The sequence below is a fragment of the Mesoplodon bidens genome (genome assembly GCF_964165515.1).
Source record: "Mesoplodon bidens genome assembly, chromosome: 2".
In the NCBI taxonomy this organism is placed as follows: Eukaryota; Metazoa; Chordata; class Mammalia; order Artiodactyla; family Ziphiidae; genus Mesoplodon; species Mesoplodon bidens.
Genome location: NC_138177.1, coordinates 47,420,082 through 47,442,664, shown reverse-complemented (window position 1 = coordinate 47,442,664; position 22,583 = coordinate 47,420,082). Strand labels below are relative to the sequence as shown.

Below are 22,583 nucleotides of genomic sequence, written 5' to 3'. Positions count from 1 at the left end.
TGTCTCTACTTAACTTGGGAAAACAGAGCAGAGAGAAATGATGAGGCAGAAGGCTGTAGCCAGAGAAGAACTACAGTGAGGAGAGTCCAAATAGAGGGAGGGACCCTCGCCCCTTGACACCTATGTTCTCACCTCCCTCTTCTCTTCTTTGGCCTCACTGCTACCCCCTCTCCCAATACAAATTGCCTCCAAAAGCTCCTCCCCTGACTGGGAGTCCTTGGCTCTGGTTCTAATTAGGTCCTGCCTGGTTTCCCTCCTCAGCCCGCATTTATGTGGGCTGAACACAGAGGACTGGCTTAAGGTGGAGGCAGAAGTCCCTGTCATTTGTTTTAACACGTGCAGAGGAAATAAGTCAGTGGAACAAGAATGGCTCATACAAGGGAAAGAGGAAAGAGGAGACAAAGAGAGATGCTGGGAGAGGAAGCAGAGTACAAAACATTCCACACAAGCCTTTTGGACTCCAGCCAGCTTTATTCCTCTGACCCATTCTACAGAAGGGGGAAATGAGTGGGGAAAGGATGTCATCCCCGTTGACTCTGCCCAGATGTTCTCCTTCCTTGTGACCCAGAGACCTTGCCTTTCTCATCCCTCCTTCCTTCTCACCTCTACCCACCAAATACCAATCAGAGATGACAGAAGTCAATGCATGCATGTCTGAGGAGCAAGGAACTGGCTGGGAAGAGAGCCCTGTCTCAGGGTAGGCTGGGGGAAGAGGTCAGAGGGCAGGAAGAATTACTCTGGGAAGGCAGCTAGGCCTAGGGTAGGGCATTCCTCTTCAAAGTCAAACCAAATACCTGTGTCAACCTAAGCCAAACATGATTCTTAAGGTCCTGGGACCAAGAATGAACAACCTCCTTTCCTCCCTCCAAGGCTTTGGTGGATCTGGAATGCCCTAGATGGGGAGGCCTTATCCCTCTCTCTGGGTGCTGGGTCCAAGGCCAGGAGAATAGAAAAAAAGAGAAAAGGGCTCATGGGGGTTGCTGAGAGAAGCTAAATTCTTGAATAAGAGGCAGTTTGCTGTGTAATATTTGAATTGCTGGGTCAGTGCTGGGCTGAGTGGCCCAGGACCCCTCTTCTTTTCAAGAGGCTGCGGTCAGAGTGGGAAAGAGTAAGGCTCCCCCTTACCCTTGCTCAGGGACCTCCGCCCCTCCCCCACACCACCTGACTTCTTCTGGCGCTCACACCTCAGGCAAACTGCGCCAGTTCTGCCCCTAACTGCGCCCTCCCATTTTGACTTTCTTCTGACACCAAAAGCCGTAGAAATCCCACAAATCTGACTCAGCACTCCCTCCCACCATTACTGCGGGAGCAGGCTTTCCACCTTGCAGGGGGGAAACCGAAGACCACAGGGCAAGCTAGGAGTCAGCCCGGATGAGGTTGATCCCCAGATCTGCTGATTCCCAGACTCCCCCCAAAATGCCACCTCCTTCTCCCAACATTGACCAAGCGCCTAGGTGCTAGGAATCCCAGAGGTAAAAACGAGCTGTGTTCCTTCGAGTTGACCTTGAATCCAGCCAGGGACACGGAGATGGTAACTGGGAGTGGAAGGAACCGAGGCTCAGCACGGCCTCAGAGGCAGGAAACCTCCGCTCCAGCTCCGAGCGCCCGGTGCAAGGAGTACTCAGATTCCCGCAGAGCCCGAGGGTGGAGCGGCGCTGCAGGAGTGGCTGCGACCGGGCGTGGCCGCAGAGGCGCCGACGGGAGGGGGCCGAGGGTGTGAGGTAGCACCGACCCCGCCCCGCGGCCCCGGCGGGAAGGGAGGGGGCTGCGGGGAGTTCCCCCCCGCCGCCCCACCCACCCACGACTCAAGGCCACGGGACAGGCGCCTCGGTGCGCGCCCTGCTTCTCAAGAAGTCCTCCCGAGCCCACCAGAATCTACCCCTAGTCAGAGCACTGAAAACGGGAAGGTCGGCTGCAGGAACGGTGGGATTATGGGCTCCCAGAATGGGAGGGCGCAGGCAGGGGGGAGGCGGGCGGTGTGATTTCGGGGTTTGTACCTCTGCAAGATGGTGGCAGGGAGGATGGGGCTCCTGGGCAGAAGCAAAGAAATGGGTTCTCCTCCCTGACTTTCTACAGAACCAAGGCATGGATCCTGTCATGGGTCCCCTGCCCACTGGGTAAGGCCTCATTCCCATCTCCAGCAGAATCTAGGGAGAGAGGAGCTGTCTGTCCTTGGGTGGAGGCGGATCGGTCATCCAAAACCTCAGGAAGAAAACTGGTTCCTGTTGCTTCCCGGCCCCCATTTCTGCTATCCTCCAATTCTTTTGCTTCCTTCTTTCCAGTTTCTAACCTCTTGCTTTTACCACTCTTCCAGCCAAACTAGCTGGGACAGGGGGCAGGTGCTTCTTTTCCACGCACACCACCCCCCCTCCCCAGCTTCGGTACAGGACCCACCTCATAGAGCACCCTTTACCCCCTCCCAGAGTCAGCTTCCCAGGCCACCACCCCTAGCCAACCAGCGAGGAAACCCAGCTCTACAACTCTTCCTGGCCTCCTCCTTCTCTTAAACCTTCCCCCACCCAGCTCCTCCTAACCCCTTAGGTCCCTCTCCGTGGCCTGTCACAGCCTAGGGTGACCCAGGTCTCTTCCCTTCCCTTCCTTCCTCGTAAAGAGGGCCTGGAGCTGAGGGAGCAGAAAGGGGAGGGGCTCCAAATAGGAAGGACCAGAAGGGGCAGCTCTGGGGGGAGTCTCAAGGAGGGAGAAGGGGATCTTAAGATTGCCTGCCAGACACCCCACCCAGAGGAGGAGGTAGCCTGGGAGAGTGGGATTTTACTTCCCCTCCCCAGTGGTGCCAGTTGACTGCCCGCCTATTTCTTCAGCTGAGATTCCCCCGCTACCAGGCTGGCTGGCACCGACTGCAAGTTATTGTAAGTAAGGCAGGAATGCCCACGAGGGTACTGTCTCTGGCCAGCAGAGTGCCCACTCTCTCCCAGGATGTGGTTAGCCACTCTCGCATCCCCCACACCCAGCAAGAGAAGAGTGGTGGATCCTTCAGTGAGATGGAAGAGTGTGTGAGGCTGGACTCGTCTGGAAAGGATGCCAGCCTGCCTCTGCCACACCAAGAGCAAGCCAAGTGTTTGAGTGAGTATGTTTGTGGATGAAAGCAGGAGGGACAATCCCAGCCTTAATTTATAGCTCTTCAGCAAGACAGCGCAGTGGCCCAGGATGCTCAGGGACCCTCCCAAGGATGCCTGTGGCCAACCCCCAACCACCAAACACTCACCAGCCCCACAGTCACCAGCCTTGAAATTGCAAACTTTCCAACTTCACCTCTTCTCCCCTTTGGGAACAGCTATATATGGGGCAGTGCCCTCAGAGACACTCATACAGTTGGTTCTTGACTCTCCGCACACACTCAAACAACAACCAAACAACAACAGTACGAGGGAACTCCCAGCTTTTTCCACGACTAATTATAGACGTGAAAGTCTGAGGATGTTTTGCAAGCGGTAGAGAGAAATTGTTGAGGTTTCTCTACAAAGCCAAGGAAATTTAACTTGTACACTCCCCTTCCCTACCCCCAGCTTCTCCTAGCTCCTACAGCCATCCCCCCAGTGAGCCCCTCCCTCAGTCCCCACTGGTGTCCCTCCTTCCTGTTGAAGATTTCATACTCATTTTTTTTTTTCCGTTTTTCTTTGGTGCTTTCAAGAAAGGGAACAGACCCGGAAAATATTTTTGCAACAGTTTTCCATTCTGCGTCTCATTCCCAAGCCAAGGGGGAGGGGGAGGGCAGGAACGAATGGGGGAAAACAAATGCTTTTTCCAAAAGCTCAATTTGGGTATGAAGAATACAGGCCCTCCACTTCCCTACACCCACAGGCCAGGAATGACAAAAACTAGGGGGGAATGAAGGAGAAATCACTTGTTTGATTATATGGTTTCTAAGAGCTGAATCTAGGAAGGAAATACAGTATTTGACAAATCTGTGCACACACACACACACGTACACACACCCTAAACCCAGTCGCAAGAAATATGCTAGTCAGAGGAAATTCAGGGAGTTTTAGAAGCCATTGAGAGGAAAGAAAGAAACTAAGTTTACAAATCAAGATTCAGTTCATTTTCTGCAAGCCTACCTCTCTTTCTAGCAAAGATCCAGGCTTCTCCACGCAGGAATCTCCCTCTGGCTGTCCAGGCACAGGGGTAGGGTGGGGGTGACCACCCACCGGTCCAATGTGGCAACCACGCCGGAGATGCTGGCTGGTCTCTTCTGCCTTTCCAGCCACGACCAGGGAGTGGGCTGGGTCTCCTCCCCCGGCCCTCCCAAAGGGAAGGACCTCTCAGGTTTCTGGAAGGAAAGGGTGCAGGGGAGCTGGGCGGGTGTCTCCGGTCTTACTCTCCTCGGAGGGATGGTTCCCCAGGAAGTTCGTGCCCCCTTTCAACCCCCAGCTTTAGACGGTTTCAACAGCAGAGCTTTCTTGAGAAAATGCTTGTCATGGCAACAGCTCCAGCCAACTCCGGCAGACTCTGGCTCACCAGCCCGGCCGGAGCGGGAGGAGAAAGGGGCGGAGCGAGAAATGGAACGGGGGTGGGACTTGGCGAGAAGCCAGACCATTACTCCGCTGTTAAGGTGGCTCGATTGCGAGCTGCGGCTGCTTCCTGGTTTGTTTTAAGGCGGAATGGGGAAAGAAGGGGAGGAATCCTCTTTCCTGTGGGGTTTCCTCCCCGCCCTTTCTCACCCTTGTTGAAAGTAAAGTAGGGTGTGGGTGGAGCGGGAGTGGATGTGGGTGGCGGTATTCAACTGTTGCTGGGTGGAGGGAAAAAAGGAAGCTTCTGCAGGCGGTTGGCTTCCTGCAGCTCCTCTCAGCCTCTTACTCACTTAGACCCAGGACCCAGAAACCCAAGGTGTCTGCGAAAACTTGGACCTCCCCCTGCCACCCTCCTGCCCCTGTCTGAGTAGGGGGCCCACTGGAGAAGGCGAAGGCATTGCTTTGGATGCACACACCCGTACACCGCTTTGCTTATACACACACATTAGCACACATTCCTCACCCAGATTTCATACACACACTCCCAGGTCACATTTTGCTCCCTCTTGCCTCTGCACCCACATCCACAGTGCATGAAAATAGCTGCCTACTTTTATTTTTTTATTTAATATTTATTTATTTGGCTGCTTCAGATCTTAGTTGCGGCACGTGGGATCTTCGTTGGGGCAGATGGGCCTCTCTAGTTGCCGCGCGCAGGCCCCAGAGCGCGTGGGCTCAGGAGTTGTGGTGCACGGGCTTAGTTGCTCTGCGGCATGTGGAATCTTAGTTCCCCACAGTTCCCCCACCAGGGATCAAACCCGCATACCCTGCATTGGAAGGCGGATTCTTAACCACTGGACCGCCAGGGAAGTCCCAATAGCTGCCTACTTTTGAGTTCAACTATGTGTGGGCTATGGCACCAAAAGCTTTGTATATATGGTTTCTAATGCTCATGGCAATCTTGAAGGGTCTTATTATCTTCATTTCAGAGTTGAGATTGAGGATCAGTGACTCGCCCAAGATTACACACCTGGTAAATAACAGAGCAAGGATGCAAGGCCAAGTCAGACTGACTCCAAAGCCTGTGTACTCTCCTGCACTTGTGTCATGTTCCCGCACACATTTCCATTTTAGTTTGCACACACTCAGACATCCATGCACACTTATACATAACTATAAACTGTTAATCACACCCAGCAGCCACACACCCACCAGCATTGTGCAACAGTGCCACTCCTAGATTTTGCCTGAAAAATTCCGGCTTTCAGGTGCAAACATGCACCATCAACTGGTTCTTGATGCATATCTTCATTGACTGGTATATTCCCACACCTACCTCAGCAGGCGCATACACACACACACACACACACATTCATATGCTAATGGAAGGCAGGTTAACACACACCTCAGAGGTTAGGGTTGTAAACTATGCTGAGAGAAGGTGACTGGCCACAACTTCAGGGTTTGGGAAGAGACCTCTTTGATCCTCCCATCCTAACTCAATACCTCACACCACACCTGTCCTCCTTTGCCATCCGACCTCCCTATCCTGGGATGAAGAACCATGTGTACATGGAGAAACAGAGTTGTGGATTAGACACAACTGGTTTCCCTCTGCCTATTAACACCCTTCCCAGTGTCCTAACATTGGGGTCCTTTCTTTCCTCTCTTTATTTTTCTATCCTAATATTTCTCAATAACTCGTCTATGTCCTATTTCTGAGCCAGGGAAAGTTAAAGAGACAAAAGTAAAGAAACTTTTTAGAGTGGTTGGGCTGGGCTCGGAACTCAGAGTTTCCTAATGTGGTGCTAGAGATTGCCTACTGCCATCTATTTTGGGAGCTGAATCCAAAATAAGCCCCTGCCTATCCTTGTACTTCTCCTTTCCAGCCCAGCCCAGCAAATGGAAGGTTCCAGGGGTGTGGAGGGGAGTTTAGGGTCACCCTCTTCGGAAGTCATCATGGATTGTTTTCCAAGCAGTCCTTTTTTCCTAGGGATTGAAAGTCTCCTCCTCTTTGGCATTTAGAGGACACCAAAGGTGAGGTGTGCTCTCATTCACTCCCCGCCTCTCTCCCAACTCCTCTGGTCCATCCCACTCCACTCCCCAGGGCATTTCAGTGGAAGAACTGATGGCAGGGATAGAGATGGTACCTTGTTAGAGTTTGGAAGGTCCTACCAAAATGTCAGTTCCAGGAGCCCAGATCAATTGTTGGGGAAGACAGGGGAATGAAAGGAAAGGAATCAGCAGAACAGAGCTTCAGATTTAATGGCTTGTCAGGCTTCCTGCCGGATTGCAACAACTTGACATTTTAGTCCCCAGTGAGTGTCAGTTGCATCTTTATCAGGAGAAAGACAGTCTCTGAAATGGTGCTTTAAATGTATTAAAGTGTATTTTAAGCTTGTCTGCAGTGGCTGTGCGGGGAGGCCTTGCCTAACTGTTCGGTAAACTTGTCTTGGGGGAGTAACAATTTAGGCCAGATGTGTGGGCCCATTAAAGGAAGAGTCTGCTTTGGCTGCCTGGCATGTGGGGCCCGGGAAATGATGCCTGGTTAGTACTTGAAAGGCTAGATCCTCTCCTCAAACTCCTTGGGTTCCAGGGAGGCAGGCTGTGCAGGGCAGGTGCTGCCAAAAGGGCCTCTGAAGTCTGTCCTACCTCTGGCTGGCTGGGGTCCCTGGGCCAGTGTCAGGTAGATCTGCCCAGTGTCCCCTTCACCGGTGGGGGCTTGTGGGATGAGGGAAGAACCCCGCCATCCCATCCCAACTCCAGCCCCCTTGTAGACAGGAGGGAGAATGTGGGAGTGGGGTGGCTGCCACCTACCTGCTCTCTACAGCAGAGCTAGCCCCTGAAGCCTGTGTTTTCTGGAAACCCAGAAGCCCTGGTGCCTTGTTTCTTTTAGCAGCGGGCTTGAAATCTAGAATGGATAAAGATAAATAAAGATAAATCTACACATAAAAGTAACTGCCAAGTGTGGGAGAGTAGAGTTGTGCCCCTTCTCCCACAATGGCAAGAGGGGGGTTACTGTCTCTAGTATCGAAAGTTCCTAGTTGGGCTGTTGTGTATGGCTGGCTGACTAGGCTCTGACTAGACCCTTTTCCTTCTTATCCCTGCCATGCCCTTGACTTTGCATGTTCTCTACTTCCTGAGCTCTAGCCCCGCTCTCCTCATCCAGGTGTCATGGCCTCCCCAGAGCAGGTCAGTCTAGTGGGCTTCCATCACTGTGGACCCTGTCCTCAAGCTGACTCTTACTTGAAGAAAATGCAGTCAGCCTTGTCTCTCCCTTAGCTGTTTAACAGACTATGTTCCTCTGGCCTCTGGAGAGTCCCACTTTGAGTTCCTCAAGTTACCTGTGTCATTTCTCCCCACCTTTCTTGAATGCAGACTATACCTCTCCTTATTGTGAATATCTACTGTTTTATCTGTCTAGAACAGCAAATATCCTCCCCACGCCCAGACCCAGGTCTTCTTTAAGGTGGTCTTTCTCTTCATTGTTAATATGGGAACTGTCATTTTATTAGAGGCCCCATCTCTACCTGACCCAAACTGAGCCAATTATATTCTTTCCTGAGAGTTTTGAGTTTAAGGCCAAAAAGAAAATGAGGCTTGATTCTCTCCAGCAGTGGACACTCTGAGGAGTGAAGCTCTGGAAGTATGAGGGACTATATTCCCTGCCACATGAAAGAAGCCCGCCATAGGAAAGAATAAAGCTTACCTGCAGAGAGAGACAGAGAAGAAAGCTAAAGAGCAAGTTCTGGAAGCATTTGCATCAACTCTACCTCATATCCTACTGTACCCTTGCTGTTCCTACAAATGAGTTAGTTACATGACTCATTATGAATGTATAATCTAGACTGAACTGGGTTTTTTAGTCAGTTGTACTAAGTGATATAGAAATATAACACAGAAACCTTTTATGCTGGTACCTACTACTTAGATACACTCATTTCAGTGAATTTTATTCATTCATTTTATTCATTACTGAATATCTACTATTCAATTCAGTACACATATATTGAATGTCTACTGTTTCAACATCTATTGGACCCAGATGAGGCATACAGAGATAATAAAGCTTATAGTTTAGTGGAGGAAAAAGAGGTATTCATAGCATAAATAACCACAATAGGTGTTTAGTTAGTCTTTTAAACATAGTTATTGAGTGCTTACTATGTGCTAGACAGTAGATGTTGAAATATGGAGTACGAAAATACTTCTCTGGAAATTCCAGGGAGTGATTACTTCTGACAAAAACATTAGAAGGCTCTAGAAAAGAGATGGTATTTGGAGGTACCTGGAAAATCTTGAAGAGTAAGCTTTAGCCTGTTTTTGGCGTGGTGGGGGGGTGGGGGGGCGGGCTGGGGTAAAGGTCCAGAGGCAGAAAGTGTAGAGAGTGGAGGCTGGGAGATGGGCTGGGAATGGACTGTCCAGAGCCCTGAGTGGCCACTTCAGGTCTATGTTTAGCAAGCTGGCTGTGGCAGCAGTGTGTCTGGTAGCTTGGAAACCTAGGTGGCAGGCAGGGATAATCCCCGCCCAGTGCAATGCTGGGCAATTTTATATAATGTAGTTATATTTAACATAGTCCATATTTTCTAGAAGTTTCTGATCAGTTGTGGAGACATAAAACAGATCACAAAACAAAGTGTGTGATTAAGTGTAAAACTTGGATCCAGGTGAAAAATCCAGTGAAGGTCTAGTGAAGGGAAAGCTAAAGATGGGCTGGAGCCTTTGGGGAAGGCTTTTTAGAGTTGGTGGGACACCAGCTGGACTTTGAAATTCTTCCCAGTGTCTCTCCTCCCACTACCCTGCAGAACAATTCTGGTGATGGCTGAAGGCAGGATAGACAGAGGCATTTATCCAAGCAACATCTGCCTCCATGCCCTTTGTTTGTCCTTATACATAACCCAGGACAAGGCTACTGATGGGGAGGAAACTGGAAGACAGAACTTAGGAAATTAATTTGGCCGCAGGCTGGCCTCAATGGTTGGGGGACAAGAGTACCTGCTAGCACCTGGGGGTCAGAGTGCTAAGCAGAGATATCAAGACAGAAGTCCACAGAATTAGCCTGGGCCAAGATGACAGGAGATAAAAGAAGGCTGCAACTAGATAAGAACACAGATAGCCAAGACAAGCTCATCTGCACTCAGACAGCTAACTCTCAAGTCTGTCGTGAGGATTGTTCCAGGAACCAGATAGGGAGGACTCTATCCTGGAAGGCAATAGTGATTTCAGCTGGGAGGGTCCAAGGACGATAAAAGGATGGATAGCTCTGGCTGTTAGTAGGAGAGAGAAGCAAATCACAGCAGCTGTCTCAGCAGCAGTAGCAGCAGCAAGCCAGAGCTATTTTTCCACCACAGAAACCTTGCTGGGCCCTCCACAGGAGGCCTGGCTTCCAGCTCACCCCCTTGCTGAGTGTGGGTGGTCGTCTACCCTAGACAAGCAACAATTTCATTTTTTTCCACTTTCTGGGATTCTTGTGGAGAGGACTGGATGGGACAATCTTTACTGAGATCATTCGAAAGCATGTCTGAGCTGCAAGGGTACGATGCAGAATTAAATCAAAGGATGCTTTCTCTGCTGGCTGGGAAGGGCTGGTCTCAGGATCACCTCACCACAGAGGCCTTTGGGGCTCAGCTTTTATTTGTTGGGGTTTTGGTGTTTTGTTTTATGGCTGGTTTCGTGCTCTGATTCTGGCAATAATGAGGCTTTGTGGAGGTGCCGAGAGTTCCATCTTGCTCTGTGATCTCAGGCAGAAGAGGGTTTAGGGTGGGGAGGCAGTTGAGATGGGCAGTGGGAGCATGTTTGAATAGGAAAAACCTGTGTGTTTGGGCCATAGGCTCCTGGAGGGAAGGGATTGTCTCTTCCTTATCTTTGCGTCCTTGGTGACTTAGCACATCTGGGACGTCTGGGGCATCCCCTTAAATGAAGGAGTGCAGAATCTGACGTGGGAAAGCGTGGACCAGCAGAGGTGAGGGCCAGAAGCGCTTTTTGGATCCAGGGCCTTTGATGATATGTAGAATCAGTTTGATTTACTTGGGAGCATATTTTGCTTTTCCAATTTCATTCTGGTTCAGTTGTTTTGGAAGCTGCAGTGGCTTGGTTTTAATTTCATTTTGAACTCATTAGCTAGGTTGTTTTGTTTTTTTTAAGCTCAAGTTTGGTTCATAATCTGTTTTTCTAACAAAATATTTGTCTTTCATTTGTTTCAGTCTACATCAAATTAGTGACAGTTAAAAATAGTTTTGGGTTAATGGTTGTGCTCAATAAAGCTGAGGAAGTGAGCGTGGAAAGAAGGGAACAAGTGATGACTTTTAAATTTAATTTTTAAAAAAATAAATTTGTTTATTTATTTATGGCTGCGTTGGGTCTTTGTTGCTGCGCACGGGCTTTCTCTAGTTGCAGTGAGTGGGGGCTACTCTTCGTTGCGGTGCGTGAGCTTCTCATTGCGGTGGCTTCTCTTGTTGTGGAGCACAGGCTCTAGGCGCGCGGGCTTCGGTAGTTGTGACACGCGGGCTCAGTAATTGTGACGCATGGGCTTAGTTGCTCCGCGGCATGTGGGATCTTCCCCGACCAGGGCTCGAACCCGTGTCCCCTTCATTGGCAGGTGGATTCTTAACCACTGCGCCACCAGGGAAGTCCCTAATTTTTAAACTTAGAGTGTCAGCAATGCCTTAAGTGCTCATTAAATTTCAAATGAAGATCAAAGAAAAACCAATTGGAAGGATTCTTTCTGGCCCCCCTGCCAGACAGGAAGAATTTACAATCTGTCCCATCTCACATGTCCTCTGTTCCAGAGCCTTTAATAGCTCTTCCGTGTTTGCACAGTACTTGCAGTTTACAAAGCGCTTTTTCTGCATAGAATAATTGGATCTTTGCAGTAGTCCTATATGGTAGGGAGGATAGGGTGTGAACTATTATTCCCATTTTCCAGTTGGGGAACCGAGGCTCAGACAGGATTGCATGAGATCACACAATTCACGTGGCAGGACTGTAACGAGGTCCTCTGCCTGCTGACCTAGGCTCTTGTCCCCTACCTTGAGTTGACAGGCTTTCTCACCCTGCACACCACGGGCCAGTTCTTCAGGCTTCAGGCTTTCTAGGCTTGGGTGGTACCAGGGAGACCTGGGGAGAGCAGCCCTGGCTGGGAAGGGCTGCAGCAAAGGGGGGGCAGCAGTAGTTCTGCCTCCATCCCAGGAAATGAATTCTAGCCCCTCTGGTTTGTTCTCAAGCTGACACTGGATCCTGGATTCCAGAAATCCTCCTTCCTTCATGTTTTCACCTGGGAAAGACCACAGGAGATGGACCCTCACAGAAACCCAGGGTGGAATTTGCTCTGCAGGGGAGGCTCAGGTTTTTTACTCCAGGATCTAGGGCCCTTCAGTCTCTCCCCTTATTTAGGCAGCTCCTTAGGCCCCATCTTCATGGCCCCTTCCAAACACAGAGTGAACTGAAGTGTTCCCACTGGGGCCTGGGCAAATGCTTAGGTTGGACACTTGCCTTTCAGTCATTCATCCAACTAATATTTATGTGCCAGACAATGGACAGGCCACCTCACTTGCCTTATCTCCTTTCACCCTGGTGGTCCTAAGAAGTAGGTGGCATTACGCTCATTTCATGGGAAATGAAGCTCAGAGAGGGCTGCTAACCAGTAAGTCACAGAGGTGGGGCCAGCTCTAGACATTCTGACCAAGCCTGCTGTGCCCTCACCCTTCTGTGCTACTTAAAAGAAACAGTGGACGTATGGGTACAGTGTCCAGACCAACCCAGAGTGGCCAGGGCAGGGAGGAAAGAGAGGTTTTAAATGTCTGGCTAGTCTGCTTGTCCATCTCAGTTGTTGTTTTTTTTTAAATATTTATTTATTTATTTTCTTTATTTTTTTGGGCTGCATCAGGTCTTCGTTGCGGTGCGCGGGCTTCTCTCTAGTTGTGGCGTGAGGGTTTTCTCTCTCGTTGGGGTGCGCGAGCTCAGTAGCTGTGGCTCGCAGGCTCAGTTGCCCAGCGGCATGTGGGATCTTAGTACCCCGACCAGGGATCCAACCCACGTCTCCTGCATTGGAAGGCGGACTCTTAACCACTGGACCCCCAGGGAAGTGCCTCCATCTCAGTTTAACAGCCTCCAGAAAGCAGGGACTGAGGATGGAAAACATTTCTGTGAAAAGGACACCTACTCCCTGTATTTAACCTGGGCGTGGGGAGGGTTGGGGAGAGGGAGAGTAGGCGGATGGAGGGCAGGCCCCAGGTGAAGGGAGAGTCCTGAGGGCTGGGGTGGTGTCCTCCCCAACGACTGTCTGCCCCACTCTGCCCCGGAGCCCTTGGGGTCTCAGCCTGACCTCTGGAGGAGCCACGCCCTGTGCTCCCGGTAAGTCGCTTAGTCCACACCCCTGCCTCCGAACAGATCCTTGTAAGGCTCACCAGGTAGGGCGCCCTCTTCCTCAAAATCCCCCCTGAGAAGGAAACTCTGCAGCCTCCTTGGGTTATTACACATTCCTCTTTTATCTATTAGAAATAAGTAAATTCTTTGGAAGGTCTAAGCTGAATCCTTCTGACAGGCACACACCAGAAACAGGAAGAGGACGGTAACTGAGATAGGGGGCATTTTAAGACTTGCTGAGTCTCCCCAGCACCCCGTGCCACACTGACATTTGGGGTCTGCAGTTCTGCCTTAGAGGCACCCTGGTCTGCTGGAGCTGAAAGTGAGGGTGCTGGAGGGAGTGCGTCCACCAGAGCCGAGAACAGGCGCATAGGGGCTGCTTCAGCCGCTGGCTCTAGGCTGGCTTCATTTATCTGCTTAGTTTCTTCTGGGATTTGGTGGTTGGGGGTGGAGAGAAAGTGTGTAGTCAGGAAGAGCTGTTTTTCTTTGCATTGTTTGGAGGGGTGTGGCTTACCTGACCCATTGGAGTGGCCACAGACAGTGTTCTATTTTTGGCTCCCTGAGTGGCCTTTTGCAAAGTGCTCAACTTCCGTAGGCCTCTGTGGGCTCCCCACACCTGTGGCATAGAAGCATGGGAGTGGGATACACGGATACCTTTCCTATGGTGGTGTGAAACCTGGCTAATTAGTTTGAGGGAAAGACCGATGACATCACTTTGAGGCAAGATCCTTGGGATAAGTTAGAAATAAAGTGCCCAATTCTGAAACTTCAGATCAGAGGAGCCTCCCGAGGTCATCTGGTTCTTCCCTTCCACATTCCAGGCCGGACGGTCCTTGTCACCATCCCATCTAGCTGATTTTTCATGAAGAGAAAGTGATTCCACACCCTTCCCCAGTGGGCCACCACGCCCAGTCTCTGTGAGGACCGGGCCTCCATTCCTGCATCTTCCATTGAACATGGAGGATGCAGCAACCCCTGTGGTGCATTCCAACGGGACCACCTGCTTCTAGGACCTTAGGACATCATTCACCATAAGAGTCCATGGTGCCCAAGTTGTCATCGCCCTGGAATCACAGGCATTGGGCTGTAACTTCTGCTTGGTAATTACCCCAGCGCCTTCAGCGTGATATCATCTCCATGAGATAATCAGCCTGACAGTAACCAATTGTTAGGCTTCTTGTGTGATAAAGGCTGAGAAATAGTTCTCAAAGTAACTGTTGCTCAGATCTGCTTGCTCAGCAGTCCCTTAAGACTCAGCTCAAGTGTCACCTCCTCTGAGATGCCTTCCCTGAGTTCTCTCTCCCAAACCCAGGTTAGGTGCCCCTCGGGGCTTCCAAAGTGTTCAGAGGTGACCTCCGTTGAGGCACTTACTGTGTACTATGATGATGGTCTATTGCTGTGTCTCCTTCCCACTAGACTCCAGGCTCCTTGAAGGCAAAGCATCTTACTCATTTTGTATTTCCAGCAGCTGGCATGGTGCCTGGCACAACAGGTGCCCAGTAGTTTATTATAGCAAAAATGAATCAACAGCTGAATGAATACTTGAATGAATATAAACTTTGGTTGGTGCTGGAGGGCTTGGAGTTAGTCACAAGAGCATCCTAACTAACAGATTCCAGAGGCAGGCAGGCCGAGAAGTCTGCCACCTGGAGGTCTTTAAGAAGGAACAACATGCCATCTGCCTGGTCTGGGCTAATTCTGGTTTTGCCAGGCCTAGGAACAGGGATATAGGTCTCTGACCTCCTTGCAAGCCACAGATATTAAGTGAGGAGGTGAAGAATAGGGTCAATGGTTCTCCCTTTGGGAACTCAGCCTCTTCTCCCTCATCTGTTTCTGAGGCTGCCTGTGGCAGAACAATGTTGAAATGCTCAAAAACCTTTGAAATGGGAAGTCTTGGGTGGGGTCTATACCCACCATTGATCAGACACGTCTGAATTTCCAAGGTGATAAAGGTTTTAGTTAGGCTACTGTATTTTAGTTTATAAAAACTCATTATCCTCATTGAATCATTATCCTCATTTTATTGAAGAGGAAAGTGAAGGTCAGAGAGGTTCAGTAACTTATCCAAGGTCACACAGTTGGTATGTAGCAGTACTAGTTTTCAAACCTAGTTTCCTTACTCTAAAGCCCATATTTTCTCTTCCAAAGCCTGGGGCCCATGGCTCCTGGACTTCTGACTTTCCTCCATCCCTATCCCTCTGCTTTACTTGCCCTCTCTTAACATTTAGTCAGAAGTTTAGAGTTCACAAAATAGTTTATTACTGGGTCTGGCATCTTGGTGTATAAACTCAACCCCAATGAGGTAACTGATGCCGTCTCTGCCCTCTAGGACGGGTTGGCAGGGGCTCCCTTACACACCAGCTATCACAGCCACATTTCTAGTTCCCTTTCCTGGATTCCCATTCCTTCCATCCCAGTCCATAGCCAGGGATATTTCTCTTACCTTCTCCTGTCACAGGAAGCAACACCTCCTCTGTCTGGGCTCTGAATTATCTCGGCTTTCATCACAGCTCTGTCAATCTGAAGTCATTGCATCCCCTGAATTACGAAAACCAGAATTTTACAAGTGGTTTCTGCCTCTACTGGACACCCAGGAGAGATGAAATTTTTGCTAAACATTCTTCATTTTTCTTGAACTCACAGTTTTTTAAAAATACCTTGGAGGTATTTAAGTTAAATGCACTGACCGCTGTTTTAAGACCAAAGGAACAAAGGTGGATAAGACTGACTCTGGCTCTTGAGGGGCCAGGAGTTTGTCAGAAGATCCTCATGGCATCCATTTGTTTAAATGCTTTGCCTAACCCTGAAACATATATATATATATATTTTTTGGTGGTACGCGGGCCTCTCACTGTTGTGGCCTCTCCCGTTGCGGAGCACAGGCTCCGGACGCGCAGGCTCAGAGGCCATGGCTCACGGACCCAGCCGCTCCACGGCATGTGGGATCTTCCCGGACCGGGGCACGAACCCGTGTCCCCTGCATCGGCAGGTGGACTCTCAACCACTGCGCCACCAGGGACGCCCCCTGAAATATACTTTAGTAGTTAAATTGGATGTCTTCATATTAAGGAAACTCGACCCACTGATTAAAGATAGGGTCAGTAGTGGTCATATGTATGTTTGTCTGCTTCTGGTAACAGCACTTTGATTTTTCTTTGAAAAATCACTGCTTCCTCGTGCTAAAATCTTGCAGTTTGGGAACAGTTGACCCCACTCCTGACTCCAAACCTGGCAATGAGACCCAATTCTGGGACTTCCGGTAGAATCGAAGCTAGTAGGATTAACACTTGGAGTTGTGGGGCATCTTGTCAATGCTTCCAGGAGAGTGGAGCCAATGTAGAAAGTCCAGCTGCAAGTGGGAAAGAAACCAGTCCTGACCATGTCATGAGATTTCTGTATGCAGCCAGGCCTCATATACTCATGGATTTTGCTCAGGCCAGGTATAGTTGGGTTCTTTTCATTGCAATGGAAAAAATCCTGGCTAATATTGGACCTGAGGCCCATATTCATTAAAAAAAAAAAAAAAAAAGTTGCCTTTTCCCACTAGCCTCAGGGAACAGGAGTGAATTCTTCTTCCTCCTACATCTCCTGCTATACACTGACCTTTTCTTACTTCCTTTCCCCTTCCAGGCTGTCCCTGGAGTTTGGTTTAACCTGACTTCATCAGGATAAGCATGTTAGAGTGTATAGATGATGGAGGAAGGGGCAAGCCTCCAGACACTACTGTCCTGATGGGGCAGATGAGGCCATGGAGGGATTCAGAAGCAAAGTCCTCAGTTTGGGGTGGCCCCAGCTGCACTGACTCCCAGGAACAGCCCTAAGGATGGTAGGTTACTAAGACTGGGTGAGGGAGTAGCAGTCTGTCAATGGGCAATTGTACAGCCTCTTGAGATGTTGTCCACCCTCCACCTTCTGACTCCTGATACTGAAATAACTGTACTCTTTGCCTCCAAACTCTACAATACCTGGAGGTCTTGCTTCTATCCTTTTCTATCCAAGACCCCACCATTTAGGGAATCAGCTGGGTGTGGTTTTACCCACAAGAGCAAAGGGACCTGAAATTTTGCAGGTATGCATTATCACATCTAAAGGTCACATTTTGGACAGGTCACCCTATGAGGGGATTTCTCTACATACAAGGTATTGTTTTAATGCATTAGACTAACAGAACTCTTTGGTGTATTGCAGACAGATTTGTCAGTCACTCCTTTTGTTTGTTCCTTCCCTCTGTCTTCCCTGGTTCCTGTACCTATCTTGGCTTCTGGCCATATCCAGTTTTTGAATTACCGTTGAGAGAAGCAGGACTTGTATTAATTATCTCCATAATATTCTTCCCCTCTGGCCTGTGCTGAGATGAAAGAAAGAATATCCTAGCTAGAAATGCATGAGGGAGGGAAGCTGGAGAATGTTCCAGCCTAGGACTAATGAGTCAGCCGCACCGACCAGGCTCCTGTGTCCCCGCTGGGAGCCCTTTCCAATCAGACAAGGAACCAGTGCCTTTCTGTCTTCAGCTTGATTGTGGCCCAGTCCACAGGTGCCTCCCCAAGCCTGGATGCTACCTTGGCTGGGGTCCTTCTGTATTTCAACTGCTCTCCCAATGGCCACCACTCTCGTGGACTCCAAATAATTGGCCGCCCCCTGCATTACCCGCTGCTGTGCCCTATCAGGCTGATTAGATACCCAGCACCATCTACCTTCACATTAGCACAGAGACACTTGTTCTTTTGGACTCTAGTCCTAGCCTGCCTGAGGTTTTCTCCAGCCCTAGTCTGTGCAGCAGCATCTGCATTGCTGTCTCAATCCGGTTCCATCTGGTCGTTTCCTCTCCTACAAGGTCCCAGTCACTTTGAACTAGATCAGTATCACAGAAAGCAGTAAGGTGAAGGAGGAAAAGGCTCTGCGCCCCCTCTGCAGGGCAGGTGCCTTTGTTCTGGCTGTGGTGGTGGGAAGTGGTGGAAGGTTCATTCATGCTCACTTGTCCCATCCTTGACTGACCAGCAGCACAGAACAGCCTGGGTGGCCTGGACTCTGAGAACCATCTATAGCCTGGACCCTAAGCCCCGATCTCATTAGCCTAATGCTCTAGCTAAGCTCAGCTCCTTCACTCATTCAAAATAGCTTTAGCATCAAGTATGTGACTAGTTTTGTTGTAGCTGCAGGAAGAGTTATGAAAAGGCTATGGTGTAGCTGGCTGTAAAAACTTACACCCATGAAAATTACCCAACAGCATAATGAAATGAGATGTGAATGACACATTCGAATGTCCCAGAATGGTCTGTGATTTGTTGTTGCTTGAATCAGAAGGGAAGTGCTGTGGGTGTTCTGAGGATGGCAAGATGCCTGGCACTGGGATTGTCAGGGAAAGTCTGTCTGGGTTGATGCAGGTCTTGAAGTTTTGAAGGATCTGGACCAAGTGGGTCTGGCCTTCCAGGGAGTGGCTGGAACTCAGGGAGGCCCAAACTTTGGGGAGGCATCCGTCTGAAGAATATCAGAGTTGAGGTCTGTCTAATTGAAGCCAAGGATTCTTGTCAGGGGCAGTGGAAGATGAGGAGAGAATGTGACCCCTCTTTCTCTAACTTTGGGGAAAATTAAGAACTCAGCTGTCAAAATAAGTAACATTTATTGCTAAAGTCTTTTGCACAGATTAATTCATTTAATCCCTAAAACAATGCTATGCAATCGGCATTTAGGTTATCCCGGGTTTTTAAAGATGAGGAAGCTGAGGTGCAGAGAGTTTAAGGCCCCAAAGGTCTGTCAGTATTTGAACCTGTGTGTCCTCAAAATACTTGCTTTTCTTACCGTGTCATGCTGCCTACCCCACCCCACCCCTGGCCCTCCTTCCTGTGGGTCCTGGTGACTCATACTCCTTCTTGGCAGACATTGTGGTTTTTGATAACTCAGTAAATGAAGTCATCTTGATGTTGCTGCACCCACTGGCCCCATGTCCGCGGGCTCCTCAGGGCTCTTGGCTGCTGGAGCAGGAACTCTGTAGCTAATATTGCCTGTTTTTTTTTGTTTGTTTGTTTGTTTGTTCATTTGTTTTGGTTTTTGGTTTTAGTTTCTTCTTTGAAAGAACATGGACCAGGTTCTCCAAGGGCTGAGCCAAGGCCATTTAAGTGATGTGCTCAGTTACCTAAAAAAGCCTTTCTTCTACATCAAGAACAGGAGTTCTCATCTCAGGTGAGTTTCTTGCCTTTCCGGAGCTCCCCATATGCTCACAGTACTTGGAACAGACTTTATCTTCCCTTTTCGTTTGAAGCCTTAAGCCTGATGTGCCAGAAGCCTGCTCATTATCCCAAAGCCCTTTACCTTCTTCTCAGTGCCCCTCTCCTGGCCCTTGTAAACATGGTGTATCGGTTGTCTCCCAGAATTCCCAGGGTGCAGTTGCAGTTAGGTGCACTCTTTGCATCTTGTGGAGGGATGTGGAGGGAAGTAATAGCGAGGAAAGCAGAAGGGGGCTAATGCATACTGAGTGACTTCCATGGGCTAGGCACAGTACCTTCTATATATTTTAAAGTGGAATCACAGTAGTAGAATATCAGTACTATTGGCCTCATTTGGCAGTTGAGGAGACTGACACTCAGAGAGGGTGCAGTAACCTTCCCGTCAAGGGCAGAGCCAGGATTCTCTTGGTTCTGAAGTTGTTCTTCCCTCTGTGTCACACCTCATCCAGCTTGAACTTTATCCTTTAGGCAATGGGGAATCATGGTGCCAAGCAGGAAACCAAGAGGCTACAGGAGTATTTTAGGAAGATTAATTCGACAGCAGTGAGTGGGATGGATGGGAGAAAAGCGAGGCCAAAGCTGTGAGGACCAGTTAGGAGGTTACTGCCACAATGTCACCTTGAGACACCTCCTGGAGGACAGCAGAAGCGGAAAGGACATTGAGAAGGAGAGGTCAGTAGATCTCCACAGAAGAGAGGACCCAGATATGATAAGGAAACCCTTCCTTCTTTCTGATCATTTAGGGTCTCACTGGCTTTGGTGGCCTGTGCCAGGAGAGAGACCCAGTTGTCATTTCTGCTCAGGTCAGTTCATCCAGGAGCAGAGGCACATGTGTGGTGAGAAGGTACCTTGCTGTGCTCCTTGGCAGGGCTGGGCCAGTTTGGCTGCTGTTCCTGGGCCAGGCCTAGACCTTTGAAAGATCTGTTTATCCAGCCCAGGAGACTGCATCTGTGTGCTCAATAAACTATAATGGACAGTGGTGAGCTCAGAAGTGTCTCTGAAATAGACTGAGCAACACTGTTTATGAGCAACTCACCTCCTCAGCAGGGGACGCAAATGGGTCTAATGACTCCTCCTTTACGGATGGGGAAACCGAGGCTCAGAGGTTATGCCACTTTCCCAGGGTCGCCAGGAGAGCCAGAGGGCAGAGTTTCCAATTCAGATGCATTGACCTGGAGTTCTGCTGCTTTCCCAGCTCCTCTCTCTGTGGTGTCCGACAGACAGGGGAAATTAATGATAAACTTTCACACGAGTATGGCAGTTTACAGTTTACAAACCTGCTTCCCATTCATTATCTCATTTGATCCTCACAGCAACTGGGTATTATTATTATACTCATTTTTACAGAGGAAGAAACTGAGGCTCAAAGAATTGAAGGCTATGGTCATTCCACTGTGAGTGACAGAGCTGGAATTCAAAATGAGGTTTTCTGACTTGAAGTCCACAGCTGTGTCCCAGAGCCATGAGAATGAGGAAACAAATGAAAACCAGGGCAGCCAAGAGGAGAAATGGAAGAGTCAGGGAGGCAGTGAACACAGCTTAGATGGTGCTGGAGGCCTTCAGGTTCAACATAATAAAAGCTTCTGGGCAGCAACGATTATTCACGGTAAGTGTGAGCTACCTGGGGAAATCAGTCTATCTGCTGCAGAAATGACCTCTAAAAAGTCTCCCCCTTGCTACCCGCAGATCTCGTGAAGAGAAAGAAGCCAGAGAAAGAGGGAAAATGCACATCAGCTTTTGTCTGTTAGGTGTCCAGTAAATTAGGTTGAGTGGATGGATGGATGGATGAGACTTAGGGAAACTGCACATCCACTCAGGCAACGCACCGCAGGGTCCTTCTTTTTTTTTTTTTTTTTTTGTGGTACGCAGGCCTCTCACTGTTGTGGCCTCTCCCGTTGTGGAGCACAGGCTCCGGACGCGCAGGCTCAGCGGCCATGGCTCACGGGCCCAGCCGCTCCGTGGCATGTGGGATCTTCCCCGACCTGGGCAAGAACCCGTGTCCCCTGCATCGGCAGGCGGACTCTCAACCACTGCGCCACCAGGGGAGCCCCTCATGGTCCTTTTTATAAGTCCTGAACAACTCTCCCGGCTCCCTGGTCCTTTAACCCATCCATAAGATCTCACGTTATAAACGACAACGACGTTCCCAGCCAAGGAGGAAGAAATAGGTGCGGCACTGAGAGAGAAGCTGGGAAGTAACTTGCTCTGTCGCAGAAAGGTGGAGGAATGGAATGGAATCCGCCCCCCACCCCGCCCCGCCCCATACCTCTTCTCATTTGCTGAAGCCCTGCTCTGAACTGAGTCAGGATTTCTTCCCACCCGGCCTCCCGTGGGGTGGTCAATATGGCATTTGTGGTTGGGCTTAGAAAGGTAAAGTACCTACAAAGGCCCCAGGAGCCAAGAATTCTGCTGGCTCAGGCTCTCTTTACTCTTGATTTTTGCCCACCTGTCAGAGAAACTCTGCTGTGGGGCCCCTCTCAAGCCAGGGAGGGGAAAGTCCAAAGAAAGTGTTGGAGATGGTCCATATAGGGCCGTGCCTTTGCTTACTGCTCAGGCTCAACCACCACTTACTAGTTGAACCAATAACTCTGGCCTGAAGGCTGTATTGTGGTTTCATTAGAGAGAACTCATGGGCCTGTGTATCCTGACCCTGAGTTCCGGTTCTAGCTGTCACTGAGTATGCCCAGTATATAACACTACACCTGTAGGTAGTAGGTGCTCACTAAATATCTGATGGAGTGAGTGAGTGAATGAAATAATTAGCTGTGACCTTGGGCAGATTACTTCTCCCTCTGGATCTTGATTTCCACATCTGTAAAAGGGGCATTATAATGCTGGCCCTACCTCTCACTCCAAGCCATCCCCTAAACCTCAGGAGGAAATGAATGGATGGATGTTTATGCACAGTAAGGTCTGGGCACACACCAGTAGTTGACATCTGAGCCACTTCCCCTAAGGTCACATTACTGCTTGCTCTGTGGTTAGGATGGGCCCTATCCTTAGGCTCCTGAAAGTCCTAACCCATGGCAGAGTCCTAATTTTTTTTTAATTACTTTATTTTTTTATTTTTGGCTGCACTGGGTCTTCGTTGCTGCACGCGGGCTTTCTCTAGTTGCGGAGGGCGGGGGCTACTCTTCGTTGCAGTGCGCGGGCTTCTCATTGCGGTGGCTTCTCTTGTTGCGGAGCACGGGCTCTAGGCGTGCCTGCCTAGTAGTTGTGGCTCGTGGGCTCTAGAGCACAGGCTCAGTAGTTGTGGCGCATGGGCTTAGTTGCTCTGGGGCATGTGGGATCTTCTCAGACCAGGGCTCGAACCTGTGTCTCCTGCATTAGCAGGTGGACTGGCAGAGTCCTAATTTGCCTGGTCACCTGGGCACCTGGTCACTGCCCTCCAAATTAACCTGCAGTTTCTTTCTCTCCTGAAGAGCTTACCCATCTCTGGGGAGAACGCTTCAATGTACTTGGAGGCCTCCTCCCCGCCCTCACTCAGCCCAGGACTTGGTGCTGGTAAGGAAAGGAAACAGCTCAC

At 49.7% G+C, this 22,583-nt stretch overlaps 1 protein-coding gene and 1 long non-coding RNA gene across 4 annotated transcripts in view; one reads left to right on the top strand and one right to left on the bottom strand.

The window, feature by feature from the left end:
- ATP2B4 (ATPase plasma membrane Ca2+ transporting 4) overlaps nt 1-4,472 on the bottom strand; it is a 92,886-nt gene extending 88,414 nt beyond the window's left edge. For both annotated transcript variants that reach the window (XM_081224289.1, XM_081224290.1), the window contains exon 1: nt 4,077-4,472. The gene's annotated coding sequence lies outside the window, so the exon portion shown is untranslated. The remainder of the gene's footprint in view (nt 1-4,076) is intronic.
- LOC308612060 lies at nt 1,742-20,909 on the top strand. Of its 2 annotated transcripts, XR_014015060.1 has the most exons (4): nt 1,742-1,923; nt 18,892-19,013; nt 20,405-20,663; nt 20,744-20,909. It is a non-coding gene; the product is annotated as an uncharacterized lncRNA (long non-coding RNA). The 2 variants fall into 2 exon arrangements; XR_014015061.1 differs by lacking the exon at nt 1,742-1,923 and having other exon boundaries at nt 18,757-19,013.
- The last annotated feature ends 1,674 nt before the right edge of the window (nt 20,910-22,583 follow it).